Source organism: Vitis riparia, unplaced genomic scaffold (genome assembly GCF_004353265.1).
Source record: "Vitis riparia cultivar Riparia Gloire de Montpellier isolate 1030 unplaced genomic scaffold, EGFV_Vit.rip_1.0 scaffold303_pilon_pilon, whole genome shotgun sequence".
In the NCBI taxonomy this organism is placed as follows: Eukaryota; Viridiplantae; Streptophyta; class Magnoliopsida; order Vitales; family Vitaceae; genus Vitis; species Vitis riparia.
This window is the reverse complement of record NW_023269666.1, coordinates 148964-171347: the sequence shown is the minus strand read 5'-3', so window position 1 is coordinate 171347 and position 22384 is coordinate 148964. Positions and strand designations below refer to the sequence as shown.

General features: G+C 34.6%; 1 pseudogene; it reads right to left on the bottom strand.

Moving 5' to 3' along the window:
* Positions 1-20200: 20200 nt before the first annotated feature.
* Positions 20201-22175, bottom strand: LOC117909749 (annotated as a pseudogene).
* Positions 22176-22384: the final 209 nt, after the last annotated feature.

The window sequence follows — 22384 nt, the reverse complement described above, 5'->3', positions numbered from 1 at the left end:
TTGGACTACTCGACATGCAAACTACATTCGACATTGGAGCTCTAGGCGTGAGCATATTGTTAGAGGCGAGATGGCTATAGGTTCATTGGGGTATCATGATCCATACATGGTGTGGTATCGTTCCATTACTATTCAATTTCTTACTTGGACTGGGTCCTTCCACGAGCTATTGGTAATTTTCATGTTTTATATTTTTATTAAAGTTTATTTTATTTTTATAAGAATTTAATTTAACTCTTATTTGACTTACAGACTACCAGCATACACCAGATATATGATATTGCACCTCCAGATGATTTTCGCATTTGCAAGCTATGTACTACTGTATTAGAGGCCATACATGAGATGGATCGCTTAGATGCTCCATTTAGTGTTGATGCTACTACACAGCTCCAGCCTCCATCAAGAGATGTATGACCTACACGACAAGGGCCTCGTACAAGGGAGATTAGGCATACACCAGTTGTTGCTCGAGTGCGACCATCGATTGACATTAGTCCACCACCTCATCAGCAGCCAATATCATCCATTACTCAATCAAGAGGTGTATGGACTAAAGGGGGAGGGCCTCATACGAGGAGTAGTCCACCACCTCATCAGCAACCGATATCATCCATTACTTGATCAGGAGATGTATGGGCTAGGGGAGGAGGGCCTCATATGAGGAGTAGTCCACCACTTCATCAGCAGCCGATATCATCCATTACTCGATCAGGAGGTGTACGGACTAGAGGGCGAGGGGCTCATATGAGAGGGACTAGGCATACATCTGTTCTTAGAGATGCACCATCGACTAACATGAGCCTGTCACCTGTTCAGGAGACTCCTATTACACCTATGGAGGTGCCATCCACCCCACCTGTAGTACCACTTGTTGCATCATCACCACCATCGATAAAGGCTACATTGGTTCATGAGGAGTTAGTTCATATAGCAAATGATGATCAACAAGGACAAAAGACTAATCATGGTCGAGGGTATGGTCGAGGATGTGGTAGGAGACGTGGTCGTAGAGCTCATGGAGGGTTACATGTTAGCCCCATAGAGCCAATAGTGGAGCATGCACATCATAGATGTCCACTACGGAAGAGGAAGGCTCCTTCGTGTGGTACACATTGAGGATGTTACTACATATGACTTGTATTTTGGATACTATTAGTATTTTGCATATCATTATTTTGGACAAATACTCAAGATGTATGTTTTTACTTGTTATATTTTGGATTAACTAACTTTTTATTAACATAAGTTCTATAGTATTCTATCTATTTTGGACTTATTTTACACAAAATAGTATTGTTACTATTTTGGAAAGGTGTTGATTTTGACATTTGGTTTACTTGTTTTCATTGGTTTTGGATTGAATGTAAAAATATTGATTATAATCTATACAGGTGATAAACTTTAAACATTTGGTTGTACAGTAGCACTACAAGAAAAAGGGTCATTGTTAACATATATTATCTTTACTTAAAGTAGTATATGTCAATATCTTTTATTTAAATGGGCAACTATGACATATAAAACTTAGTTAAAAGAAATAATGACATATATGAATTCCAGTGATTATTCCATGACTTATGACGATGCAACTTTGACAAAGAATTTATAAGTCAATATAAAATTAATATATTCATATGTAAAGGTATCTAAATAAAGGCAATAATGACATATGTGGAATTTGCTAAAATTTTATTTAATTTATAGTAATACAATCTTGATAGAAAAATTATAAGTCAATATATGGAGTTAAAATATTTTTATGTCAAGGTTGGTAAAAGCTATCTTGACAAATAATTTATAAGTCAATCTAATTTTATTAATAAATCTATCAAGGTTATATTAGTAAATATTAAAAATCTCACTTCTCATTTTTTTTCTTTTAATTCTTTTATTTTTCTTTTAATTCTATCTAGGCCCATTCCCATCTACAAGCAACTTGAAAGAAAATCCTAAGACAATAGGCACTATTAAAAATTTTGTGAAAAGTAAAAATAATTTTTATTAAAATTTATTGAATTAGATATTTATTCTCCATGCAAATATATATCCTTTATAGGGTTTTAATTTTTGTTTTTGTTTTTTTGCATTTTTTATGACATTTATTAAATGATGTAACATGACTTCCTTTTATTTTGTTTATTGTTGCAACCATAATAATGTACTCATGTAAAATGTATGCAGTCAGTGGTCTTTGTCACACATGGACAAATCATTTATAATGATATTTAGATTTAACAATTTGGTGTTATTTGTGCCTAATACTTAAATAGCCTCTGCAACTTGCACCCCAGTTACATAATACCATTTCAGAATTTCTACTAGTAGAGGGAAATTTGGTGGGATAATAAAAATTATATGCCTAAATAAATGCCTTTGTGGGCAGTTTAAAGTTGCCCCAAATTATTTGAGTAAATTACAAAATCTCATAAATGCTCCAACGGGACATTCAACTGTAAGTCCCAGAAATGACAACCAAAAAATATGTTTGTCAACCTTCTCATGGGATCATGCAAACATATGAGCGTGAGTTTAGCAGAATACTACAACAAAAAATGCCAAACCCACAAAATAGAGGGTTATTGGCTACAGATTTAACATTCATGGATTCATCTCAATCCTCCTCAAGCTCCATATTAAGCTCCAAACCCTAATAAACCATCTAATTCAAGAAAAGCTAGAGGAATATTATATTTGCAAACTAGCGCATGTAGAGTTTAGCATGTCAAATGTAGTTGTAAGAAGTCTTAACTAATGTAGGTGAAATTTAGCTGAAATAAAATAAGGGTAAAATTGGCAGAATATAGTCACGTGTACCTGAAATTTCTCTTGTATTTGGTGTAATAATTATGAACTTTAGCTGTCTGTGTGAAATTGATAGTCCTTTTAAAAGTAAGAACTAGGAAACCAGTCTCATTTCTTACTTTGGAATGTTCATGATGTATTATTCATCTCATTATATGTAAACAGTTCTTATTTAATAAAGAAATTCCACGGGGTAGGACATGGGATTGGAAGCTCAATCTGAACACTCATTCAAGGCTTCCACATCTGGTCAAGAGCGGCGCATTGATCTCATTTACAATGACCTGTTTCTTATGAAATACAAATTGTCCACTTACACTTCAAGGCGCCGCATCCTCACACGTACATCACAACACGCCAAAACATGGCCAACTCATACATCTGCATATTATTCTCCAAGGAGAAACCACATGTTTCAAAGATAAAAGAGTAACGAGAAAAGGGAATATAATCAAAAAATGATATCTATATAAGTATTACTTGGAAAAGAAATACAATATGCATGATGTTCAAGTAATACATCCAATCCCAGTATATAAAACATCAAAAAGATGGGATTCACAAGTCTAATATAAGATGTAAGTAAAAAAAAAAACATAAAAAGATCAGATAGTAGTGGGATCATGTGATGGCTCTGCTCTGATCTCCTCATCTGGTATGGGCTGCTCAGCTGGTATGGTACCCTCATCTAGTATGGCCTGCTCAGCTGGTATGGTCCCCTCATCTGGCAGTGGAGGCTCGGATGGTCCAGACCTATCATGCCTAGGAAGTGTCTGCATACTCAGATACTGCTGAATCTGATGAAGGATCGTGGTATGCTGGGTCTGAGTAGCAATGATCTGATCCTGGTGTGCACGAATAGTGGCCATCTGCTGGAAAAGAGAATCCTGAGCGGTGCTCAGTGTTTGCAATGAGTGCACTAAGCCTCTGAGTTCGGTAAGAGAAACGGTGACAGTGGGCTCAGATGAAGGAGGAGGTGCTGAGGTAGCTGGCACGACTGGTGGAGCTGGCTGAGTAATAGGAGAAGCAGGAAGTGTGGCCTCAGGCATGGGCACTGAGGTGTGTGCTATAGGGGCAGGAGGTATAGTGTCAGTGAGAATCTCATCGTGCTGGGCCTGAGGTAGCTGCTCATCTTGGGGTAGCTCTGGAGGTGAGGGCACATCTGAGGCTCCCTGAGGTGGAGGCACAACTGGGGCTCCCTGGGGTGGAGGCGCAATTGAGGCTCCCTGAGGTGGAGGCACAACTGGGGCTCCCTGAGGTGCAAAGTCGGCTGCCAAGTGATGCCATTTGTCGAGAGAGAAGTCCTCTCGGCAATGGCGGCGCCTCTCAAGGCGGGGCTCTCCAGGATAGCCCAGGTGCTCTAAAATCTGGCAGAGGAGCCTCGGAAATAATAATGGAATGACATCTGCCCTCTGAAGCTTCTTCTGATGGACTTTCTCTTCAAAGTGAAGAAGAGAAGTCATAATCAAATGATGAGGGCCAAAGTAATATCCCTTAGAAATCCTAAATAACGCCTCAAGTATAGCTCCTCTCCTCTGAACTTTATGCTGAAGTGGGAAGATGTTGGCACGCAGGAGCACATCAATAAGGAGCATCCCAGATGGAAGCTCTCTCCTAGTCAACACTGAGGCTGTGGAAGTCCCCCTGGACAAGATACGAACCATGTCCCTCTGAGAGAATGAGGACCACTCCCTGAAGTCTGCCTGAGTCACAGGCTCATAAGGTATACGGAGGGCCTCAGCAATGTGGCGAGCTCCAATGGCACCCTGGCGTCCATCTATGGTAAAATAGATGAGAGTAGGATTCCGGATGCCTCGAGTAGTCATAGACTGATAAAAGTCTAGAACTACTCTCGGATAATAGAACTGCCTAGGGGTGAGGAGATGCTCCATGTGATACCTCTGCAGCAAACGGAATGAATCCCTGAGCTCTGGCTGCTGTCTGAGAGCCTCGATGTCGAACCAGGTCTCTGAATGGAAGGATCGATCCCTGCAATCCAGGTTGCCCTCTATAGGTGGCCCTGCGATCATAGGACTTCTGATGACGGTCTCGAGAGGAATCCCCACAGGAATTTGAGAGTCCGGCTCGGCCTGAGGTGTCTGGGATGGCTCTCCAGGACCCGAGATCTTGGCCCTTTTCGCGGGTGGCCGAGAAGCAGGCCTCTTGGCTTTGGCGGCGGGCGGCACGGGTTCAGTGGGTGGCCTCCTGGTGGGATATCGGCGCTGAGAAGGCATTCCACCCTCAGATGGGGGAACGGTGGAGTCCTGAGCAGGTGGCGAAGTGGCGCCTCCAATGGCGGACTGTGGTGGTCGAGGCACCGGCGGCGAGGATGGGGATGCGGAAAGACCTCCCCTAGTCTTTGCCATGGCGGAAATGGAGCGAGCGAGATGGCTGTTCGAGTCCAGAGGCTCTTCAGTTTCTCTCCTTCAGGGGTTTATATAGAGATGGGGCTTGGGGTGGTTTAATGTTTAAAAAATCCCAAGGCAACCGAAAAGTCGTTTTTGGATGTTAGGCAAAACCCTGGGGGTAAAAATTGAGTTTAAAAGTCAGAGTTTTCGCAGCTTAAAAATTGATTTCGCACCTTGAATTTGACTGTGCGAAATTTTCGCACCTTGAACTGAGAATTTCGCACCTTAAATGGAGTTTCGCACTAAATTTGGCACTATGCGAAATTTTCGCACCTTGTTTCGCACGGTGCGAAAATTGGATTGAGGTGTGCGAAATGGCACTCGTGTGCCAGGAATGTGTTTCGTAGGGTGTGAAAATTTTCGCACATTGAATAGTGGTGTGCGAAATTGAAATTTAGAAAATTCGCACCTTGGACAGGGATTTTCGCACCTTGGATTAAGGTGTGCGAAATTTTCGCACCTTGGATTTTGGTGTGCGAAATTTTCGCACCTTGATTCGCACTGTGCGAAAATTGCCTTGAGGTGTGCGAAATGGCACTCGTGTGCCAGGAGTGTGTTTCGCACGGTGCGAAAATTTTCGCACCTTCAATAGTGGTGTGCAAAAATGTTTGATTCCCAAGTGTGAGAAATTTTCGCACCTTGGATTGAGGTGTGCGAAATTTTCGCACCTTGATTCGCACTGTGCGAAAATTGCCTTGAGGTGTGCGAAATGGCACTCGTGTGCCAGGAGTGTGTTTCGCACGGTGCGAAAATTTTCGCACCTTCAATAGTGGTGTGCGAAATGGTGCTTTGGAATTTCGCACCTTGAAATGCATTTTCGCATGTTGGATTCCTCCGTGCGAAATTTTCGCACCTTCAAATCTAGTGCTCTTTCCCCTTTGCTTTACTCCCCTGCCTTGCTTTTGAAGGCTTCTCCACATTTTTCTTGATTTTTTTCTGAAATTTAACATCAACATTGACTAGAATTAAGACAAAATAAACCAAGTTTGAGCAAGAATTAAAATCAAAATAAATAAAAATAAAAATAACAATACAACTATATTAAACTATAAAAATTCATGGACTTAATATAGTCCATGAAACCCTGCTTTCCCTCAAAGTTGCGTGGTTCAAGGAGGTTGATCTCCTCCTTGTCTGCATGGCTCTATGAATGGCTTGAGATGATGGCCATTGACTTTGAAGGTTTGATTGCCTTTGGGATTGAATACTTCCACCACTCCATTGGATGCACTTCATGAATTATGAAAGGACCCGTCCACCTTGATTTCAATTTTCCTGGAAAAAGATGAAGTTTAGAGTCATAAAACCATGCATAGAATGCACCCACCAAGGATGAGTGCACCCTCATGCATCGTGCCTCCTCTTGAGCAATTGATCATAAGGCCCCATATTGTACCCCTCCTACCAAATTTCCATGGAATGGAGACTGAGAACCCATATGCCCACGTCAAGGAGTTTGAGGAGGTGTGCAATACTTTTAGAGAGGGAGGAGCTTCAATAGACTTGACGAGACTCAAGTTATTCTCTTTTACTTTGAAGGACAAGGCAAAGATATGGCTTAACTCTGGAGCATAAGGAATTGGGTTGATCTGCAGGCCGAATTTTTTTAAAAAAATTTCCCCGCCCATAGGACCAATGGGTTGAAAAAAATTTTCCCCGCCAATAGGACCAAGTTGAAGAGACAAATCTCAAACTTTTCTGCCAAAGAAAAATAAGTTCCATGAATGTTGCTTGTGATAGAAACAACACACACCCCGACACCAGCGTTATTCTTGTGACAGATGGATTTTGGGCAGCCCAAAGCATGGGCTGTGATAGAAGAAAGACGGTTGATGTGAAGGTGGTAGGGATAGGTTTTTTTGATTGCCTAAAGGATAGGCTGTTGCACGATATGGCATGGCCTGACATACTTGTCTTGAGCAACTAAAAATAAGCTTTAAAGAGAGAGTGGTATGGCTTATGGGTTAAGATACGTTTTCAGCCATCTAAAATAGCAAGAAAACACGATTGATGGGTGAGAGAAATGGGAAGCTAGGCTCCTATGGACACTATTGTTGGACGGTTGACGCATGGGTTAGATTAAGGTGTGTTTGCCTTGTTTTAAATTATATGAAGGATAAATATAAATACTTCATAAAAGCATACAAGTTACATATATTTTTTTTTTTTAGAAAATTAATTTATTTTATATTTTGATGTGTGAATTTTAATATCATATATGGATTTTACTTATGATTCATGATATCTAAAAATAATAATTATCTTGACATGTTTATTATAAAAAAAATAACACATTTTATTTTATATTTTAAGACATGAATTAGATAATCATAATAAACTCAAATTTTAATTTTGTTTTTGGTTCATAAAGTATTAAAAGGAGAATTGCTTTGATATATTAATAAACTCAAATCTTTATTTTGATTTAGGATTCTTGTAATGTTAAAAAGGAAAATTATTTTATCATAAAATAAATCTTAGAATATATATTTAATAACTTTAACATATTATTTTTCAATTGAATCATTCAATATATTGATTAATAGCTCAAGTTCTATAATTTATAAGATAAAGTTAACAAATTTAAAAAACTTGAATCTTATTAAATTATTTAAAAACAACAAAAAAAAAAACTGATTTCAATTCATTATCAAAACTCTTATTGCAATTCATATTTTTAAAGAAAATGAAATCAATTATTATATTATTTTAAAACATGAATTTATTTGTAAAAATTAAGGTTTTAGAATTCTAAACAAACTTAAATATGTTGTAAATCAATAAAAAAAACAAAAAAAAAACAAAGTCCTAAACTAATAATTAAGGGTAACTACAGACAAAATTGGGATCCACTTAGTCTCTCCAAAATATCTCATTGAAAATCTAAAACTAGTGATTGATATAGTCTTAGTGAACCATCAATAAGAGCTCAAAACAACTGAAAAAATGACTACAATTGCACACTAAAGGGTCAAAGAATATAGGAAAACAATCCTATATGGAATGTGTCAAGAGAACAAAATAGAGGATTTATAATATTCTAAGAAAAAAACCACGTTACCATATACATAATCACTTGGTAAAAATTTTTTTCATTAGGATTATACTTAAAATGCTAATATATAAATTAAATAAGATGTAGAAATTCATTATGTTTCTTATATATTATTGTATTAGGATGGCATATTAAATTATAAATAAGAATTTATTGGAAAACAAATATAAATCGTGTTTAACTAACTATCAAATGAAAACTAGATGGAGCTAAATATAATTTTACAGTATTGTGTTTTCCTTTATTTGTATTTTATGATTTTTGATTTATTTAATCTTTTCATGTATTTTATTTTATTTTTTTAATATGGGCAAAAAATTTCTCTTAAGAAGTTCCCTATATGGTTAATGAGAAAACAATTGTATGATAATGATGTTAATTTCTACAAATAATTTTTAGTTTTTAAAAATGAAACTATAGTTTGAATGGTAGTACTATTAGAAAATATTGTTATGATTGACTAACTTGTCTTATCTCGTAAAACAAAAGGTTCTCTCTCCAAGTACAAGATGTCTGTTTTGAGATTAGTTTATTTTTATTTTTTCTTATTTTCTCTCTTTTTAATATTTTTTTTTTGTTTTACGATTCCCTAATCATAATATGTGTTTGTTTTTACATTTATTATAATAATTATAAGAGATGGATGAATGCACCTTCTTATTTAAATTTATATATATTTTATATTAGAAAATGTAGTTTTTTTTAAAAATATCCTATTATTCCAAATGGTGGTCATGGTAGTGAGATACTAAATGAATATATATTTACTCAATTCCAAAACTGCAACCAGCATGAGAAAGAGTTCATTGAAAAATAAATTGGACATGACAAAGAGTTCATTGAAAAATAAATTGGACATGTTATCCTCCCAACCAGCAAGTGTAAAGTCAATGTTAGAGAAGGTTAGGAGCCTTGGAGGTAGTGGAGTCACATCATCATCATCCTAACTATTGAGTGCTATCAAGTGCTTATCGGCTGCATGACTAATGAGAAGTGGAGAATTGTTATTCTTAATAATTATTTATATAGAATGAGGAAAATTTTAACCTCTAATTTAGGAAAAATCAAATTTTTATCCAAACAAAGCCTTATATTTTGTTATATAAAGGAGTTGGGATTTTAAAATGCAAAATTAATAATATTAATTTTATGTTTAATAATGATTTTAGAAAATGTTTTTAATATTTTTAATATTATAAATTTACCTTCAAAAAGCTCTATTTAAGGTAGAATAAATAATCGGAATAATCATTTATTAATTATTATTTAAATATAACTTCCCTCCCTCCCATTTTAATCCAAATTATTGATCATAAAAAAATAAAAAAGGAAAAAAGCAAAGGAAAAAAAAATTATAATTCAATGGAAAATCAACAAATATGAGAGTAAAGGGCGTGAAAGGCGGGAGAAGGCGTTTCAGGAGCTAACAAGTTAGATAAAATGTGGTGGATGGGAGTAAAGCGGGTGTAGGCCAAAGCCAAACAGCATCCCCATCATGGAGACTGTGAAAGCTTAGGTGGGAGGGCTTCTCTACTCCCTTGGACCGGCTTGTTTTTTTTATCTCTACTAAATCCAAAAATCAAAAGGCCACCCTCTTCATTGGCTCGGGCATCAAGAAACCATTTCTGAAGTTGCCTTCCACATATCTTTACTAAATCTAAAAATCAAAAGTCCACCCACTCCTCTGACTCAGGCATCAAGAAGCCATTTCTGAAGTTGCCTTCCAGACGAGAGAATCCCTGAAAAGGCCCTTGTTTTCCTCTGCCACTCTCATTCCTCGCAGGTACTAATCTAATCAGGTTATTATTATTTTTGCAATCCTTGTTTGATTCCCAAGAAAATCCATCCCCCATTCGATTTCCGGGAAGATTCATGCTCCTTTGATTTCCAAGAAAATCCATGCAAAACCCCCAAGGAAAACCAAAAATATTCCTTTTTTTTTTTGCTCCCTGTGTTTTCTGGATCTGTTCTAGGGGTCTCTTTGCTTTTGTGCCATTGGATTTAAATTTCCTGAACCCTAAATCCACGATTTTTGACCCAGGCTGAAAAACACAACCTTGGCCTGCAAATCATGATAAGCTTACCGAATAGCATCTTTTTTTTTAAAAAAAAAACGGATAGCTTTTGTATCCTGTGCGTGGGTTGGACTGGTCGGAAATATCAGTAAATTTCCCGAAATATCGGTAAAAATACCGATAAATACCGAAATATCGGAGAAATTTTAAAAAAATTATCAAAATTTTCTAAAATGAAACGAAACATAATAGTTGTTGACATGTAGGGATTATGTATTCCTATATGGGATAGGAACCACCACCTAAACTAGGAAGTTGGAGATGTTAGAATGCATAAGACATGTAGTATAAGTTGATATTAGTTTAACAAGATAGAATCATGAGAGTTAATTATGTTTCTTGGTTTAATATTTTGATATATAATTTTATTTTAATTTTACAGAAATATGAATAATAAATTATCTTTGACGATTCGAGAGTGAATAAAGACTTAAACAAATGTAAGATATATTTATTTCTCATTTGCATGGTAGCACATCAACTAGATAGGATCATAATTCTATAAGAGAACCACATTTATTACTTTGGTTCAATACCTAATGAAATTAAATGTATTTAATAAGATGAAATATCATGAAGTAATAGAAATTTTAAATTGATAATTTGTGGCATTAACTACAATGACATGAATTGAATAAGACAATTTTTATAATTAACTACCCCACTTTCATATACTTGTAGACAACATGGATATATTACATGATGAATCCTTTTGATATATGATACAACATTAACATTTCAAAAGTGTTAAAACAATTGCTTTGTAGACAAAAAAAAAAAAAAAAGGTCTAATGCATGGAGCAAGAGCCCTTACTCTTAACAAGTTGATTCTAATGTTAAAATTCCTGATGATTAATTCATTGTGTATTTGAATCATAGAATGGATCGAAGTTGGATGTCTAAAGATAGAATGTCAAGGGAGTACGAGGAATGAGTTGAATACTTCATTAATTTTGCATTAGAACATTGTCCCAATCAACGTGGAATTCGTTGTCCTTGTATGCGATGTGGAAACTTAATACATCATACACCTACCAAGATTCGGGAACATATGTTTTTCAATGGAATTGACCAGAGTTATTGTACATGGTATTGGCATGGAGAAGCAGGTCCTACTAGTAGCCAACCAACTGAAATGGCACAACGTTATGACACGATGGATTGTAGTGACGTTGCTAGTACAGTAGAAATGGTTCATGTTATAGAAGATGAGTTTATGACAGACCCAATGTCATTTAAAAAATTGCTTGAAGATGCTGAAAAACCTTTGTATCCTAGTTGTATAAAGTTCACAAAACTTTCTGCACTAGTTAAATTGTACAATGTGAAGGCACGGTATGGGTGGTCAGATAAAAGCTTTTCAGATTTACTCCAAATATTAGGGGATATGCTCCCGGTCAACAATGAGATGCCCTTATCCATGTATGAGGCAAAGAAAACATTGAATGCATTAGGGATGGAATACAAAAAGATACATGCATGCCCAAATGATTGCATACTATACAGGAATGAGTTAAATGAAGCATCTTCATGTCCTACTTGTGGAACGTCAAGGTGGAAGGTAAACAAGGCAGGGGCAAGAAACACTAAGAGGATTCCCGCAAAAGTGTTGTGGTATTTCCCACCCATCCCTAGGTTTAAGAGGATGTTTCAATCTCCCACAATAGCGAAAGACCTAAAATGGCATGCACAAGGAAGAGAAAATAATGGTAAACTTCGACACCCAGTGGATTCCCCAACATGGCAACTAGTGAACTTGAATATTGGAGATATTTTTATATCCGACACAACTTGGATGTCATGCATATAGAGAAGAATGTTTGCGAGAGCATCATTGGAACTTTGCTTAACATTCCAGGTAAAACAAAGGATGGAGTAAAGTCTCGACTTGATCTTCTCGAAATGGGCTTAAGGCCTGACTTAGCACCAAGGTTTGGGTTGAAGCGAACTTATCTTCCTCCTGCATGCTATACTCTTAGTAGAAAGGAGAAGAAAATAGTATTGCAGACTTTAGCTGATTTGAAGGTTCCAGAAGGTTATTGTTCAAACTTTAGAAACCTTGTGTCCGTGGAAGAGCTAAAGCTTAATGGTCTTAAGTCACATGATTATCATGCACTTATGCAACAACTACTACCAGTAGCAATAAGATCCGTGTTGCCTAATCATGTCAGATATGCCATTACAAGATTGTGTTTTTTCTTTAATGCACTTTGTGCAAAGGTGGTGGACGTGTCAAGATTGAATGATATACAACAGGACATAGTGGTGACTTTGTGCTTGCTAGAGAAGTATTTTCCACCTTCCATCTTTGACATCATGCTTCATTTAACAATGCATTTGGTAAGAGAGGTTAGATTATGTGGACCAGTGTATATGAGATGGATGTACCCATTTGAAAGGTACATGAAAGTCCTGAAGGGTTATGTTAGAAATCATAATGGTTCAGAAGGGTGCATTGCTGAGTGCTATATCGCAGAGGAAGCCTTAGAGTTTTGTACAGAGTATTTATCGGGCATGGATGCAATTGGGATTCCTTATAGTGTGAAAGATGAATGGAAATGTGGGAAACCATTACTTGGTGGTCGTGCAATAACTATTCATGATTATAAATTGGTGAAGCAAGCCCATCATTATGTTCTACAAAATACAACCATTGTACAACTGTTTATTGAGTAAGTGTCATATATGTGAATATATGATTTTAAAACTCTAACTAATGTTTATACAAACCATGACTTGCCTATTTTTGTTTGATAGTGAACATATGAAATATTTGAAGACAAAATATCCTCGTCAATCAAAGAGAGTGAAGTGGCTAGAGGATGAACATGTGCGCATATTTAGTTATTGGCTTAGAAAAAAGGTATGAAACTATTCATACTCCCCTTAAAATTTAATGATTACAAAATTTAAATTACATTAACTTACATATCATTAATGAACCTTATAGGTTTCAGATGACATAAGTAAGAAAGAACCTATTGAAAAGGAACTTAAGTGGCTTGCACAAGGACCAAGACAACAAGTTCTTACGTACCCTGGATATATCATTCATGGTTGTCGTTACCACATCAAGAAGCGTGATGAGGCACGAGTCAACCAAAATAGTGGTGTTAGTATTGTGGCATCGACCATGCAAATTGCAAGTTCCAAAGATAAGAATCCTGTGCTTGGTGACGTGTTTTTATGGGATTATCACAGAGATATGGGACCTTGATTATAACATGTTTAACATTTGTGTTTTTAAGTGTGATTGGGTTGATAGCAAGAATGGTGTCAAAGTTGATGAGCTTGGTTTTACATTAGTTGATTTGAGCAAGATAGGACATAAATCAGATCCTTTCATTTTGGCAACGCAAGCCCAACAAGTTTTTTATGTAGAAGATCAAGTTGATCCAAGATGGTCTATTGTATTATCAAGGCCAAAAATGGAGTTGTTTGACATAGAAGGTGATGACAACATAGCCGACAATTGTATGGAGCATCACCCATTTGCGAATGGGATGCCTAATATTAAGTCTTTTGATGAAGTTGAAGATTATGATGAAATTTGTATGCCTAATATTAAGTCTTTTGATGAAGTTGAAGATTATGATGAAATTTGTATGCGTACTGATTGTGAGGGGATTTGGATTGAAAATTAAGCTTAATGCTTTTTTGTGGTTGTGATTGTGATTATTAAGTGTATTATGTGATTTTTGAGTTTTTGTTAATATACAATATGATGTTCAACAATGTTATGTTTTTATTTTATTCTTGTCAAATATATTTTTATTATTATATACTTGGTAAGATTAATTTTCATGTATTGCAAAGTTTGTACAACAATGATTTATTCATACTTATGAAATCATTTCGTAACTAATTTCTTTAGATTTAGTTGAGATACATTTTCAAGTGTTGTTTATTATTGCCTAATTCTGAATTATTTGGGAACTTGGGAGAAAAGTGCTACATTTTTACGGATGGCTCCACCAAGAAGAGATAAAAAGCAGGTAACTATTAAAATATCATGTTTTACTTTTGAATGTAAGATATATATATATATATATATGTATGTATGTATGTATGTATTATGAGTTTAATCACTTAGTCTTTTGATTGTCATGTAGATGGATGAAAAGGAAGGAAAACAGAAGATTACTTCACCAAAAAGGTTAAGAGGCCCAACTTTAAAACCTGAAATTGCTAAAAAGAGAAGTGAAGGACTGAAAATTGACATTCAATATAATGATGATGGTGAGGGAGTGGGTGAGGGATATGTACAGCTTGTATCATACATGGGTGTGTTAGCACGAACCATGGTGCCAGTTTATCATACTGATTGGAGAGTAGTGCCTGTGGAATTGAAGGAGAAATTATGGGATTGCGTTAAGGTATATAGAAATCTATTGAAATTATTTTTCTATATTTTGTGTAGACTGACATGATTATTAAATAACCAATATCTTCTTATAAAGTATGTAGTAATCTAATGAAATTATTTTCCTTTATTTTGTGTAAATAATCAAGATCTTATATTTTAGGGTGCATTCTTGGTTGATGAGAATAGCAAAACAACGTCATAGCATCCATTGGGACTAGCTTTAGGTCATTCAGGCACAGATTGACAAAAGAGTATATCCTGCCTTATAAGGATAAGCCCGAGTATCTTTTGCAGCCACCAACTGAATATAATTACATTCCAATTGAAGACTGGAGAAAGTTAGTGGCTAATAGGTTGTCAAAAGAGTTTCAAGTTAAATCAAAAAAAGGAAAAGAAAGGAGGGCAAAATACGTTTATATTCATCGAGTGAGTAGGAAAGGATATGCAGGACTTCAAGAAGAATTGGTAAGTTGAATTAGTATATTTTATTTTGTTGGACATTTACTTTTGTAAAGTTTAATTACTTCACTTTTTTGTTTTTTGATAGATGCAAAAGACAGGTTCGAGGAAACCTATTGATAGATGGGTCTTATGGAAGCTAGCAAGATTGAAAAAAGGTGAATATGATGAAGTTACGAGGCCTGTAGTGGAAAAGATTGTAAGTTGTCAAACCTTTACTTAGTTTTAGTCAATTTCATTTGTTTTTTTTTTTTATTTAATATGACTTTTGAAGTATCTTATATTTTTTTGGAGGATGAGTTGACAAAGGCTGTTGAGGAAGGGAAGATCACATGTGTTGGCCAAAAGGATATCCTCACTTTAGCATTGGGTACATTAGAGCATCCTGGACGGGTTAGAGGAAAAGGTGGAAAAACAAAGCCCAAACAATTCTTCAACACACCAAAACCCACAAAAACTCTTGAAGAGGAGGAATGTCAAAGGATGTTAATGGAGAAAGTCAAGAGCTTGGAAGAGGAGATCATTGCTTTGAAAGCTGGAAAAAAAGAACCCCTCACACCCCGCTCTGAAGTGAGCAGCACAAACATAAGGAAACAATTGTTGCAACATGAAGAAATAGGAGGGAAGACTGATGATAGTGCTCATGTGGAGAACCTATCAGCACAAGGGACTCGAAAAGCTTCTCCACTAACTCAGGTATATATGCCTTTTTCTAAGTTAAATTTATACAAACAATATATAAAATAACTATAATGAAAGACTAAGGATTACAAAATATGTTTTTACAGGTTTATAAATGCAAATTAGCTCTTGAAACTGAAGATAACATTGTTGCATATGGAACTTATTTACGAGATTCACAGATTTCCATTGATGGTGCTGATATATTAGTGGTCATCCTTTACCCTTTCAACCTAATGCACTTCTTCCATTCCCACTTTCTGAAAACATTAGGACAATAAGGGAGGGTGTTGGATATGAGGTTTTGTGGCCTATTGCATTTGTGATAAATGATGATGATGAGGTGAATAACGTTATACCCAAACTTTCAAAGTTGAGTTATATTTTCCTACACTCTTGGTTTCTTTATTTTTCATTTTAATGTCATGCATCTATTTATGTGTTTAGGATGTTGGCAAGAGAAGAATAAAATGAAGAAGATACAAGCATCCCCAAAGAAAATCAAATATGAGAATCCTAGAGATGTACAACTGTTTTCTAAAACAGTTTCAGCAATGTTGGAGGGTAAACCGGCACCCAAAGTTGACTTTCCAATCAATGTTTTTGGGATGAAATTTCAAACTTTCCTCTTGACAAGTGAAATGAATGATGTAATTTCTGCAAAAGAGTTGACTATGAATTGCATATGTTTCTATATTTGGTGAGATTTTGTTGTAAATTTTATGTTACATTCATGATATAAATAAGTAGAAGCTGTTTTTTTTTTTTTTTTTTGTCAAGTAATTCTAAATTGGGTGATATTTCATTAGGCGGTTGCATGAACATCTGGATGAGACACTACAGGAGAAAATTATATTTATTCATCCAGGAATGGTGTCCAAGGCTGGAACAATAGCCCCACAAATTGAAAAAAGAGCAAGGTTCATTGCTGATCGCCTAATTGACTCCAAATTGGCAGACTTGGTTTTTCTTCCATATAACCCAAGGTAAGTTGTTAATCATAATTGTTTTTAATTTCTTAGCCTTATAAATGCTATTTATCTAAATTATATGTTAATATATTGTAGGTTTCATTGGGTTTTGGCTGTAATTGACCTCAAAGCACAAATAGTCTACTATTTAGACTCGCAATTGCAACAGCCATACCAAGATATAAAAGATATTGTGAACATGTAAGCCTACCATAATTTTAGTTTTCATATCTCAAAACGAACACTAATGTAATCTTATTTTTTGTAGGGGGTTTCGAATTTTTGTATCTCAAAAGAAGAAAGGATCTAAAAAAGAGCTCAAGTGGATGGTTGTTGAGGTTACATTTTTTTTTTCTCCAAAACTTTTTGAAGACTTACCTACATTTAAGTTGCTTTCTTGAATGAAAATTTACTTGATTTTTGAAATGTAAAGATTCTATATGGCTTTCTCTCACATGAATATAAATCTATATATATATATATATATGAATTTTCTTAGTTTATAATTGTTTTTGTTATTATTTCCTATTTCTAACTTGAGTTGAGAAGGATACATATATGTTTGTTTCACTACCTTACGAAAATATAATCTAAAATGCTATGAATACAATGTACTCATATGTCCATTATTCCACTATTAATTAATGAAGTAGTACTAAAAAAGAACAAACCCATTTTTTCATGTGATTGAAAGATTTATGATCCATTTTTACCTTCTACAATTAATATTTCAAGAAATAGTAATAGAAACTAGAAGAAAAATAGTAAACTTTTTTTTAAAAATGCATGACTAGAATACTTTTTTCAATTGTATTATGATGTGGAAGATCAAACCTTAGAAAATTCAAGCATAAAAAAATTAATATATACATAATTAGTCAATTTGAAATGTTGGTCATAGGAAGAACAATTATTAAATTTTGATCACTATATCCATAGCATTTACAATCCTTTAGAACAATTTAGATGTGTGTGTGGGTAAGGAAGCAATGGGGATCCTTTAGATAGCTTTGATCATGTTACTTAGGTGTGAGTTGTTCTTTATATCTTTCTTTTAACCTTAGTATGTCTTATATACATCCTATATTTAGTTTAGATGTTTCTTGTAAGGCACAACCTCTCTCTCTCTCTCTTTAATCAAAACTCTTTACTCTTTTATCCATCTTCAATCAAATTGTTCATATGTAAAACATTTATTCCTTATAATTACTAATTGCATTTCTCTTCTATAATGTCAATCTATGAGATGTAAAATGAGGTTAATAGTACATATTTCCAAATATATTATCGATAATTGCTCTTGAAGCTTGATTGATTTACCTTAATGAAGTCTTCAAAGTCATGATCTTTTCTAAGGGATATTCTCACATAGACAAAAGTTAACTATTATATTTTTTAAAAGTTAATCATTATTCTTAATAAATATAATTAATCATTACCTTTATCTATTCATTTTTTTTCTCCATATTTCACATATACATGGTATTGTACATTCTTATATTTTACCTAATTTAACCCTCCAAGTTGTAAACATGGGAGCTTAAGGTATTATGCTAGACATGTATTGAGTATAATTTAGGTGTAAATTTTACTTGAAACTAACATTATGTCATTCATTCCTTTTTTAAATTTAAAATGTGAATGATGAAAAAATTGACCAAATTTATATGATGTCATATTTAATTGTGAAATTTTGTTGCTATAATTTTGCTCATAGGGGCCCAAACAGTTGGATGGTGTCATGTGCGGATATTTTGTCATGCGATACATGCGAGACATAATTGCAAATAGAAGTCTCTTAACATCTCAGGTTTATCTGCCTATGTATTTTCATAAGTACATGAGAACTTATACATATATTTAATGTTTCACAATAACATATTTTCTCTTGTCATATATTTTAGTTTGAAGGAAAAAAAACCTATTCACGAGCTGAGTTAGATGAAGTGAGATCTGAATGGGTCTCATTTTTTAGCACTCTTATCTTAGACCAAGTATAGTGGGTATGTTAATTTATAATTTTTTAATAAAATTTCAGACATAAATTTCAATTAATGTTGCATCTTTTCTCTTTGCAAGGTTTCGGGTGACATTTGCAGTTGTTGCAATTTTGAGATGACAAGATCATATGTAAGATCTTATTGTCATGCATAGATGCTAAGTTTTGGATACTTTTGGGTACATACCTATATCTTTTAAAAGATACATTTGATGAAAGTACTAATTCATGTTTTTTTTTTATTATGTATGTTTGTTGATTCTTTTGCATAAATTTTGGTACATGTTAATATCATTTTAGTAAAATTTCAAATATAGACTTAAAGTAATGTTTTTTTTTTTTTTTTTTTTCTTGCAAGAGGTTGGGTGGCATTTGTAGCACTTGCAATTTTTAGAGTATAAAATCATGTATAAATTCTTGGTATCATGCATAATTATTTAATTTTTGGTTCTTTTTTAGTAAATATCTTATATATATATATATATATATATTTGATAATAGTATAAGATCATGTATACTTGTTAGGTTGTTTGTGGATACATTTTGATATATTTAGGATACATATTTATATCATTTTAATGAACTTTCAAACACAAATATAAAATAATGTTGTTTTTTTTCATACTTGCAAAAGATTAGGTGACATGTTTAATATACATTGGATGTAGATTTTATGAATAAAAAATGATACATAATCTATCTAAAGCAGATTTTACTTGGCTGTCTTAGTAATGCTACAAAATGAGTTTAACCTTGCCTTTTGTTAATCTTGCAGGTTCATAGAAATGTTATCCAACATAAAGGAAAGTGCCACTCTTCCTCTCCATTGAAATGGTGTTCACCATGGAAGGAAAGCTCCTCTCATCAATTAGTTTTTGGTTTGCCAATGCCATAACAAGTTAAGGTTAGCTCCTTGCTAGTGATTAAATTTGAGATTTCAAAATTTTCAAAGATCGTATCAACTTGAATTTGGTTTAGGAGTTGAATGTCTTAGTCCTACATGGTATCCATTTTAAATAACACATCTTGTCTTTCATTTCACATCCATGGAGTTGAGGTTGTAAACATGTTATCAAAATCTAAAGCTGCAGTCCTAGAAGTTGTCCCAAACAACAAAGGGACTCACAACCAAGTAAGTTGAAGAATAATCTTTCAATGCATTTCTCTTTGGTTATTAATGTGTTGTAGTACAAATTAAGGTCATAAGATAAGTACATTATGAATTTTGTATATACAAACAATGGTCTTTGCTAATCTGATAAGATGTCTTATTTGTTGCACACCATCATGTTATTACTACAGATCATTCTTCTTCCTGTTATAATAAAATAGGATCTCTTTCAAAGATGGAAAGGTCAATTCACCTCGAAACTTTCTTGCTAGTACCCACTTCGAGGTTGTTCATAAAAATCAAATGACTCTCTTCAATCCCCCATTTGTATATGGTTTTCTCACCTTTTGGACTTCAACTGCTTCTCAAGTGCCATCTTCTAAGTCATATATCAAGCAATCTAAATCAGGAACATACCTTGATTCCTTCATATGCCCAATCAAATTTTCCAGAACTTGATATATCCCCTCTATTTTGGGGCCCACCTCATCCCCAACAACAAAACTATAGACATGATTTCCTACCTCGACCCAGCTCCTACCAGTCTCCTTCTTATTTCCCATTCTTTTCATCAACTTTCTCAGTCTTACAAACTCCCCCACTTACCATCAGCAGCATATATATTTGATAGCATCACATAAGTCCCTGCCATATTAGGCCTCAGATCCAATATCCTGTGAGCAGCTAATTTTCTGGAATTGGGAAACCTGTGTGCTTTACAAGCTCCAAGAAATGGCCCCCAAACGCACTCATCAGGCTTGAATGGCATGCTCTCTATGAGTTCATAAGCTTCCTCAACTTTCCTAGCACGTCCTAGCAAATCCACTTCACACCCATAAATCTCCTGGTCTGGACTAATGTTATAATCACCCACCATTAATTTAAAATATCTCAAGCCTTCATCTACAAGTCCAACATGACTGCAAGCACTAAGAATGCCTATAAACAAGACTCAGTCAGGCTTAATATCTGACCTGATCATCTTGTCAAACATTCAACAACCTCTTCTCCATACCCATGAGTCTCATACCCAATCATCATGGTAGTCCAAGAAACCAAATCTCTACGAGACATACCCCCAAAAACTTGGTATGAATCAGCAATATTTCCACATTTGGAATACATGTCTATAAGGGCATTAGACAAGGCCAAATTCCCATCAAGGCCTCTTCGAATAATCCTCCCATGAATCTGTTGTCCACAATTCAAAAATGCTAACGTCACGCAGGCAGCCATAATGCTGGTAAATGTGAAGCTAACTAAGATAAGAAGAAATAACATGTAGGATAAATCACTCAAAGAGGGTATATCCAAGTCTCAGAAGAATTTGACACTGGTCGGATAAATTTTATACTTAAACTGAATATAGAATGTCTACCCACCTGGTTTGAGTGAAGATCTAATGTCCCTAAAGGAGAAAGTGCCCCAATCTCTGCTGGTAGCAAAGACAACACATTATTCTTGAAACTTGAAGCCACAACAACTAGATGAATATCAAATATAAAAAGATTTAAAATGAAAGAAAATCTACGTACACCAGACACTCCCAAATATCTAAATTTTTTTGCAACAAGGAATGAGAATATGACCCCATATAAAACTCTGCAAGGGAACAACAACCCTTTATTGATGCTGGTATTGATCAAATTCCTGCATAACTCAGATGCACATGTTTCATTAGAAGAGTTGGGAGAAAATAGTTCAGATAAAAGAGTATACTTAAAAACCACTATTAATTCCTCTAAAACTTTACATACGTACTGGAAAAACCTTGTAGAGACTAGATTCACTAACTGTTCTGATGAAAGTCAAGACGAATGAGACGTGAAAGCCTTCCAATATTCTCTGGCAAGCCAGTCAACAAGTTTCTTGCTGTGAAAATAGCAAGCAAACACAGTTTTGAGAATACTTTAAGTATATTTAAACAAAGAATCAAATATTGGTGGCATCAGATAAAGGACTATTTACATGTCTCAATTGGATTGGATCTTTCATATCCCGCGATCAAGTGTTCCATGTGATCAAATCCCTTTGATTCATTTCATAGAAATATCTATTTGCTTCAGAGAAACAACTACACCTGCAATACATGTCTAGTATAGAATTCATGACAGGAAGATTGGATTCAAACCCATGTTTAGTCACTGCTGCATGCAGTTTTGGACTAATTGAATCGAGTTTCTCACTATGAGTGGAATTGGATGAAAATGAGTGGTAGATAGTAGTCATGAGTGGATACATCTAGTGTTCTAATCTTGGTTCAGAACTATGTTTTGGACTATTTGATAATAGTATAAGATCATGTATACTTGCTGGGTTGTTTGTGGATACATTTTGATATATTTAGGATACATATTTATATCTTTTAATGAACTTTCAAACACAAATATAAAATAATGTTGTTTTTTTTTCATACTTGCAAAAGATTAGGTGACATGTTTAATATACATTGGA